Below are 8624 nucleotides of genomic sequence, written 5' to 3' on the forward strand. Positions count from 1 at the left end.
CTCTGAAGATTCTTGCTGTCATCCTAAAGGAACACAGGTCAGCATCACAAGCTGTGCCCCTCGGGAACTGGGGGCTTTGTGTTTGGGGGTCCTCTGTTTCACCTTTTTGGCTCCTTCTCTTCCCCAGCACAATGCTTACCCGAGAGGACCCCATAATGACGCAGGTGGCAGTGGGTCCAGGAGCCTGCATTCCTGCCCCGAAGCCCAGCCTCTCTCACTGGGCCGGCTCTTCCCCTAAGGTAGAGGTGGCCAGTGGGCAGCCCGAAGGCTATAGAAATGCTTTATCTGCCTGGTCTGTGTTGCCGGCCAAGTCTTTTATGATTATTTTGAATCGGTTGCTTGCATCTAAAATCTGGGAAACCTGGCCACCCTGGGTCAGCATTTTCTCTTGGGAACAGCCTGTGGGGGCTGACCTGTCGAGGAGCATGTGCCCCCCACCCCAGCACCCCAGTCACCCCAATGTGAGGGGATGTGGATTGCTGGGAGACTGGAGACAGGATTTCACCGGGGCCTAGAGAAGGTGGCAACCGTGGAGAAAGGGGGATGGCCAAGTGCAGTTTCTCAGCCAACAGGGCTTGGGACTGGCTGCTCCGCTCTCTGGCTTTGCCAAGGCCAAGAGCCCGCCTCTCCTCCGATTCGGAAGCATGAGCCGGGCCAGAGCCTGACGGCCGGGTGAAGGAGCATGGGGTCTCTCTTCCTGCTTGCTGCCTGGCTTTCTGGGTCTGGCTATGACTTTGTTCTTCTCTGGCCTGGGTGACCCTCAGGCAGGTGGCTCCAGGTCTCAGAGCCACTGGTCCCTCCCCTGCACCTCCAGACCCACAGGCTGCCGGCCCCTCAGTCCCTGTTACTGCTCACTCTGACTGCTCCTGAGGCCTCTTCCTCTTCCCCGGTAAACAACTCTCACGGTATTATTGAGGTTTAATTCATGTAGATGCAGTTCACTGGTTTACACCGTGCCATTCATTGGTGTCTGGCACATTCACAGAGTTGTGCAACCATCACCAGATCCATTCTAGAATATTCTCCAGCATCACCCCTGAATGAACCCATATCCCTTAGTGGCCACCCCGCATGTCCTCCAACCCTCTACCCCAGGCAGTCACCAGTCTGCTTTCTGTCTCTAGACTGCCTATCTGGACCTGTCCTATGAAGGAATTACAACGTTTCGCCTTCTCTTTTGTGCTCCCTCAGCCCCGCCCACACTCATGTAAACAGTCCCTTCATAAAACTCTTTTCAGTTAAACCCTCTAAGTGGCCCACTGGCCGGGCCAGGACCCTGGCTGGTTCACACTTGTGTGCTAATAGGATGTGAAGAATAAGAGGGCAGAGAAGAGGAGGAGGCAAGACCTTATGGGGCCCCAGCCTTGGCCACTAGGTCATGGGTAATGTCATTAACAGACGAGAAAGACAGAATTAGAGCGTTTTTGAGGGTGAGGAGACAGTGGGTGCTGCTGGGAAATGGCAGGTTCAGTTTGCTTGCAGGGGTTTTGGGGAGCATGTCTACCAGGCAGGTGGATACATGAAAGCACAGTTCAGGGACCCAGGCAGAGCCATTAAGCTCTTGCTACCACCGCCAAAGAGGCTGAGCCCCGGACAGAGAGACTCCGCAGGTGCCGATTGCTTCTCAGTGCCCCTTGAACAATGTGAAAACATCACTCAATGTGAACTTAACACTCAATGTGAAGACGTCAGCACCCCAGGGGAGCATCCCCATCCACCTCCCTCATCCGCCATGGGCCCAGCGGCTAATGTCTTCAGAAACATTTCCAGTGCCCTTCCCTTTCCCAGGTACTTCAGCCTTTTCAGGCCTGTCACCCCACTGCGTTCTTCATAACAGAGGGCGGGCTCTGGCCTGACCGCCAGGAGAATCGTATTTGTAAAGGGAGAAGTAAAGATGACAAATTAGATGGACAAAACCATAACCTTCCAACAGATGTCTTAGTCCATTTTATGCTGATATGGCAGAATTCCACAGATAATTCATAATGAACAGAAATTTATTTCTCACAGTTCTGGAGGCTGAGATGTCCAATATCAAGGTGCCAGCATCTGGCAAGGGCCCTTGTGCTGTGACACCCTCTGGTGGGTAGTGGAGGGTGGAAATGCAGGGCAGGAGGATGGGGGCTGAACCCATTCCCTTATTGGGAGCCCACTCCCCAGGTGTAATGATGACCGTAATCCATTTATGAAGCAGAGCCCTCATGACCTAATCACCTCTCAGAAGTCCCACCTCTTAGCGTTGTTGCACTGGGGATTAAGCTGTCAAAACACGAACTTCAGTGGACACATCCAAACTACGGCGCCAGGATAGGCCCTTGTACATTAGTGATGCTTCCCAGTCAGTATGGAGTTGGAAGAAGATTGCAGATCAATCTTTGGGAAAATCCCAATACTTAGGAGCAGGCAGAAGAAGAGAAGGCCATAAAAGAGTGTGGCAAAGAATCTGTCCATAAGAGGTCTAGGAAGAAATCCAGAAAGGATCATTTTCGTGGAATTGACAGAAAAGCAGTTTCAAGATGGGGGTAGTCACTTGTACCAAACGTGGAGGAAAGGTCAAAGACCTTGAGATGGGACTTGTATGCACCGGATTTACCAGCTAGGAAGCTGTGTGAATACCTTCAGCAAGGGCAGTTTCTCCACTGGAGTGCTGTTTGGTACATTTTGTTTCTTTCCTGGTGGGGCTGGGGAGTGAAATTTCAGCTTTTTAAAGTGTGAATAAAAAGTGAGGAAAGAGTGAAGTGTTTATGGGGAAGCTCGTTGGTAGAGGAAGCAGACGGAAGGCAGCAGGACTGAAGACTGCAGCTGATGGAAACATATGTGTTGATGGTGGTGGGGAGGGTCAGAGGAGAGGGAAAGGGCAGGACAGGGACAAGGACAAGCGTTTGGGGGTCAGGAAAATGCTGAGCCTTGGATGTCTCTAACATCCGCAACAAGTCATTGCTCTTTTGATATTTTCTCTAACCTCTTTATCTTTATTATTTTCTCTGTTCTGAAAGGTTTTTTTTTCTTTTTCTGATTACGTAGCCAACCCATTTCTTATCCCAAGATTTGATGGAAAATACAGCAAGAAGTGTGAAGAATAAGAGGAAGAAGGAGGAGGAGAAGAAGAAAAACTATACGAAGAAATATGAACGTTAAAGTATTAAAGCCTGGGAACATTTAATACAGGTTCAAAAATACTTCTATAATACAAAGAACCCAATGATATAATTGCTCCAAAATTTACTTTCTTAACACTCACTCCGAATCACACACACACATTAAATTGCTATTTGTTGAAGAATGTAAAAAAACGAAGTTTCATATATTACAGGCCATCTAAAATGGTTTAAAAGTTTTAAAGGAGTCAATTTCCATTATTTAGAAAGAGAAATTACATGAAGCAGTTTAGTCTCCAATAATGACAACCAATAAAGTGTGAGGATATGGTTAGGATTATGAAATATTTGCTGGAGGTGTGGCATTGGACACTTGTAGGATGCAACTGGCTGTGTGTGTGTGTGGCTGGAGCTGGTGGCATCAGAGCCAGCATGTTCTGTGTGGCTACAGCCTCGGTGCCCAGGAGTTTCTATCTGGCTTCACAGCTGGAACCCTGTGATTTCCAAAGCTATCCCACACTCTTCTTTTTTCAAGTTTTTCTTTTTTTAGGAAATGAATTAGAATGGCCTATAGTTTTCCCCTGTGAACCCAGGTGAATGAATTCTGGCAACCCAGGTTGATAAGAGTTCTTGTCAACTTAAATAACTTTAAACTTGGTTTGGTTTATTGCTAAATAATTTAACTGTTCTTAGGGCAAATGCACCCAATATTAACAGAGTTTTTTTAGTTTTAGTTTTTGTTTTTTGAGACAGAGTCTCTGTCTCACCCAGGCTGGAATGCAGCAGTGAGATATAGGCTCACTGCAACCTCTGCCTCCCGGGTTCAAGTGATTCCCCTGCCTCAGCCTGCTGAGTAGCTGGGATTACAGGCATGCACTATCACACCCAGCTAATTTTTGTATTTTTAGTAGAGATGGGGGTTTCACACTGTTGTCCAGGCTGGTCTCGAACTCCTGACCTCAAGTGATCCACCCATCTTGGCCTCCCAAAGTGCTGGAATTATAGGCATGAGCCCCGGCGCCCAGTTGATCTTAACAGTTTTGCCTTTTAATTTTCCTCTGTGGACTAGTAGGTGCAAGGAAAGATAACTACAGCTCAGAGCCCTGCCCTGACACTAGACGTGAGGCACTCGCAGTGCGGAGGGTGAGACGAGGCGTCCTGTCTCCTCTAAGGAGTCTTTTGCCGCACGCTTCATTCTGGCACGGCTTTCCTCTCTTTGATTTTTCTCCTATTGTTTCTGCTATGTGTGCTTCCTGGTCTCACGTCTAAATTGTAAAGGATGGTGACCACACCTCCCTCCCTCCTTCCTCACGGCCTCTCACGTGGGGCCAAGCGCGCTGTGGGCAGCTGATACTCAGAGCCATGGGTTGGTTGATCTGGTAGAATATGGCCCTGGAAAAACAGGAAGGCTGGTCTATTTCAGCCGCTATATACTGTTTCCATGACATCAGCACACTGCTTATTTCCTCAGTTTCACCAGTCACTGAACAACAGAGGATTCCCAAATGAAGCAGAGGAAGGGGCCCAGCGAGGTCAGTCTGGGGCCGACTCAGTGGCAACCGTGTAGCCAGAGTCGGGCCACGCCAGGCTCTGAGGGCGCGCTGGGTCATCCTGCACTGGCTGGAGGCTCCTGGCTGGCTCATCGCTGTGGAAACTATACAAGCTCTCATCTGTCTGCTGCATTGGGCTGTCGGGAGGGAGCCAGATGGTGTCAGGGAGTGTTGACCCACGGGGGAGAGACGCCAGGCGGCGGTGCACTGCCCCCTCCCCGGGCTGATCCCCCTTCACTGTGTGCCTGGAGCAGTGCCTGCTCCTGCGGATGGTGAAGATGGCCTCGCGCCAGTCCCAGGAGGACGTTCTGGGAGAGTGAAGGTCATCATTAGAATCTGAATCACCAGGAAATAGAGCAGAACTTGATGTGGCACATTCCAAAGATGAAAAAAAAAAAAGCCTCGTTATTAATTTGAGTCGTTCTCATAAACAAATTCACACGCTGACCCTTTGGGCAAAGGAAAGGCAAAGATTAAATAGGTGTAGCCCAGCAGGATACACGCTCAGAGCTTGACTCAGCTCGACCCCACAGAAAGCGACTTTTGGGACCGTGATGATCAGTTCTGGGTTCTGCTTCACTCCGATGATAAACATGGAATTTTAAAGATCAATCTTGAATATTTTACCTAATCTCAGAAATCTTTCCCTCTTCATTCATTAATATGATTATTTTGTTTCTTAGTCAATGCCACCTTCTTCTGTAACTTTCCACCAAGGGAGGGAAAAGCCCCAGTATTTAGCGCTCTGAATTTTCCAAAGCATCTTCATGCTTCTCTTGTCTCGAATTTCACCGGCAGGGACTTTTGCTATTTCCATGTTATAAATGGGTCACCCAGGCACCAGGAACTTGAACAACTAGCCCATGCCCGCAAAGCTCCCACCTGGAGTTGGGAACTGGAGCCAGATCACAGGGACCCAAAACTGAGGCCATGCGGCGGAGACTACGGACACAACGGTGGGGATGTGTGTCCCTCCACGCGGCCTCTGCTTTATCGGGCTGAAAATACTTTCTGGCCTGTCCTCTAGGAACCTCTTAGCATCTTTTTACCACGTTTAATATCACAGAGCTATAAGACTTAGAAGACCTCAGGGGCCGTAATAGTCAACGCCAGCCTGCTGTTAGGCTGCCAAATTAGTGAGAACAATTTATGTAATTCCACTAAAAAAACCAGCCAACCATTTAGTACCTTCCTAAAAGCAGAGTTTTTCTTGAACATGGTGCTCAATGACCTGCGTGACCGAAACCACCAGATATTTTGACATGGGAAAAAGCACATTGTCTAATAGAAATACAGTGAGAGTCACACATGTGATTTAAAATTTTATAGAGCCACATTGAAAAAGTAAAAGACACACTCTCTTTGCATGCAACACAGCACAGGGACCCTCTACAGAACACGTTCTACTGTTTCCCTTTAATACTCAGGACACGTGCAGTAACTTGGTAAGTACCTGCTTAGAGGAGAGTTGTCTTTCTGGAGTCACACCCTCGGGACACCAGCTCCTAGACGTTTGGCCACATTGCTGACCTACACTCAGATGCTCTGGCTTATCTGGACACTCAGGGCCTTTACTCCGGCTTCTGCCAGAGTCCTCGGAAATCCGCACTTCACTGCACTGGGAGGTGTCCAGGGCTCACTCTGAAGCTGCACAGCTCACCACGTCAGTGCGCTTTCCTGGGCGGCAGCGTCCTAGGCCTTGGGAGGGCCATGGGAACGATACTGAAGAAACCACAACTCGGAAGCGACGCTCCGTGCTGAGCACTGCACTGGGAAGTGCACCTAAGCGGCCAGCAGTGGACGACGACCACACGTGAACAGGAATGTTCTAGAAGAGAATGCTCATATGAAGGCCGAGGCCTGAGCCAGAACCTGAACCTGGAAGCCGCCCTGACATGCCGCAGCCCCTCACCTTGGGGCAACTTCTGCCGCCACGTCGTAGGGTGGGGAAGATGCGCTGGTGCCGCGGGTTGGGAGCGCCCGGCACGTGCGCTGCGGCCAGTGAGCATCAGATGCTCAGTCCCATCTGCACTTCTCACGCCCCTTCACTTTCCCATCCTCCCTCCCTCCTCTCACCTGCATGGGAACAGTGATTGTGACACTTGGTTTTCTTAACTCAAGAGGTGCAAGTGATTTATTTTTTAAAATCCCTCGAAAGAACGTTTTCTTAAATTGAAAGTAATGATCAAATAAAGCTAGGTCAGAGACGATGGAACTGCCCCTGCTGCTTCCTGTGGTCAGCTCCACTCCCCTCCCTGCCCACACCCACCTGCCTACTCAGTGTGCTGTGGGGCAGGCAGCAGGGAGGGCCAGGAGGAAAAGGCGGGAAACAGCGGAAAGGGAGGTTGGCCTCCCACTCTTTCTGTGGTGCCCTCCCACCTCACTTACAAAAATCACCACCAACATTTGAGAACCACGCACTGAAAGCAAAGCTCAGGTGGCCTTTGAGGAGTCCCCGGGAGCTGCCACCCATCATCGCCCTTGAGCCCGTCCATGCAGCGGGGCCGAGGCAGCCGGAGGTGAGCATGTGTGGCAGTGAGGCCGGATGGAGCCCCCGGCAACGGGGCGGAGGGGCCTGCTGCTCTCCCACCTGCGGCCTAGCTGCTCCCTGCCCTGTTTAGAATCACTGGGAGCAGAAAGAAACGGTGGAGCAGCGGCCCTCAGTGCCTGGATACCCGGAAGTGCAATGCATCCTCTCCTTGTGCTGCAGGAGGCTAGAGCCAGCCAGGGGAGGCAACTGCCCCCTTTGCCTGGCAGTGTCCAGACCGTGTCCAGACAGGGTGTGGCTGGATCTGAGAAGAGGCCGGCACCGGCCAGACTGGGAGCAGCTCGGTCCTGCCTGGCAGACACATCCACGGCCGGCTGGCCAGGAGCGCAGGACAATTGCACAGGCTCCGCCTGCTCCACCACGTTGGGCCCATTCGCAAGGGGCCTGGGCACTGCCTGCCTGGCCAGCTCTGCAGTGTGGAGGCGTGCTGGCGGCCAGTGACAGGCTGGGCTCCCAGGGCTGCCGCCTTTGCTCTGGGAAGACCACAGATGCTGCCTCTCCTCCCTCGGAGGAAGGGAGATGTGACCCACCTGCCTCGTGCGGCTCCTGCAGAGTGGATCTCTGACCACTCGGCCAGCTGAGAGGTGTCCCAGGTCTCACTCCGAATCCCTGGCTTACCTTTGTTCTCTTTTCTTCTTTTGATCTCAAACAGGCCACGGTTCCTGACGCTCTCAGGAAAGGATTTCACATCGATCATTTGCAGCTTCTTGGAGCTGAATTCTGCACAGATCTGCATGGACAAGGGCAGGCAGGCCTGGTGGTTTGGAGGAGCAGAGTGAGGTGGCAAAGGGGTGCAGGAAGCTTATTTGAGGGGGACCAGAGGAGCAGGAACAGGAAAGCCAGCTAAGCTGCAACCTCAGTTCCCGGTAAGGACAGCAGCGCCAGAGGCGGCCACACCCAGACGTCTCCAGAGTTCATGTTGGTCCAAAGGAGAAAGGCCAGGTGGAGATCCACCTGCCCCGTCCCTACTGGCCGAGGGTTGTGGAGCCATCAGCTCCCCTCGTTTGGGGGTCTGTCGCGACCTGGGCGCGAGCCTCCTCGGCCTGGGAAGAGCGGACACTGCGGGAGAGCGCTGCTGTCTCATTAGCCGTCGATTCACGGGGAGCAGTCTCCAGTAGAACAATTCCAGAAAAAACCAGAGCCGCCACCAGGCCTGAGTGTTTCATTGCTGACCTGGGGAAGGTACCAGAAGCTTTCAGCAGCAGCTATCCAAATAACTGCCGATTTAACACATGGACCCACAAATGGCGGCCCTGGGGCTTTGTCCCGTTGTTTTTCTTCTTTCTTCTCTTTCATTTCCTTCCTCTCTTCCCCCTCATAAACCCACATGTTCATAAACATTCGCACACCCTAGCCGCACCACCAACAGCTTCTCCATGGAGTGAGATCTCTGCCTTGTCAAAACGATAAAGGTAAATCATAAAGCCA

General features: G+C 51.5%; 1 pseudogene; it reads right to left on the reverse strand.

Annotated features, from left to right (window-relative positions):
* Nucleotides 1-7271: 7271 nt before the first annotated feature.
* On the reverse strand, nucleotides 7272-8280 carry LOC135268407 (uncharacterized; annotated as a pseudogene).
* Nucleotides 8281-8624: the final 344 nt, after the last annotated feature.

Source organism: Aotus nancymaae, unplaced genomic scaffold (genome assembly GCF_030222135.1).
Source record: "Aotus nancymaae isolate 86718 unplaced genomic scaffold, 86718_ANA_hifiasm-v0.15.2.pri h1tg000040l, whole genome shotgun sequence".
NCBI lineage: Eukaryota > Metazoa > Chordata > Mammalia > Primates > Aotidae > Aotus > Aotus nancymaae.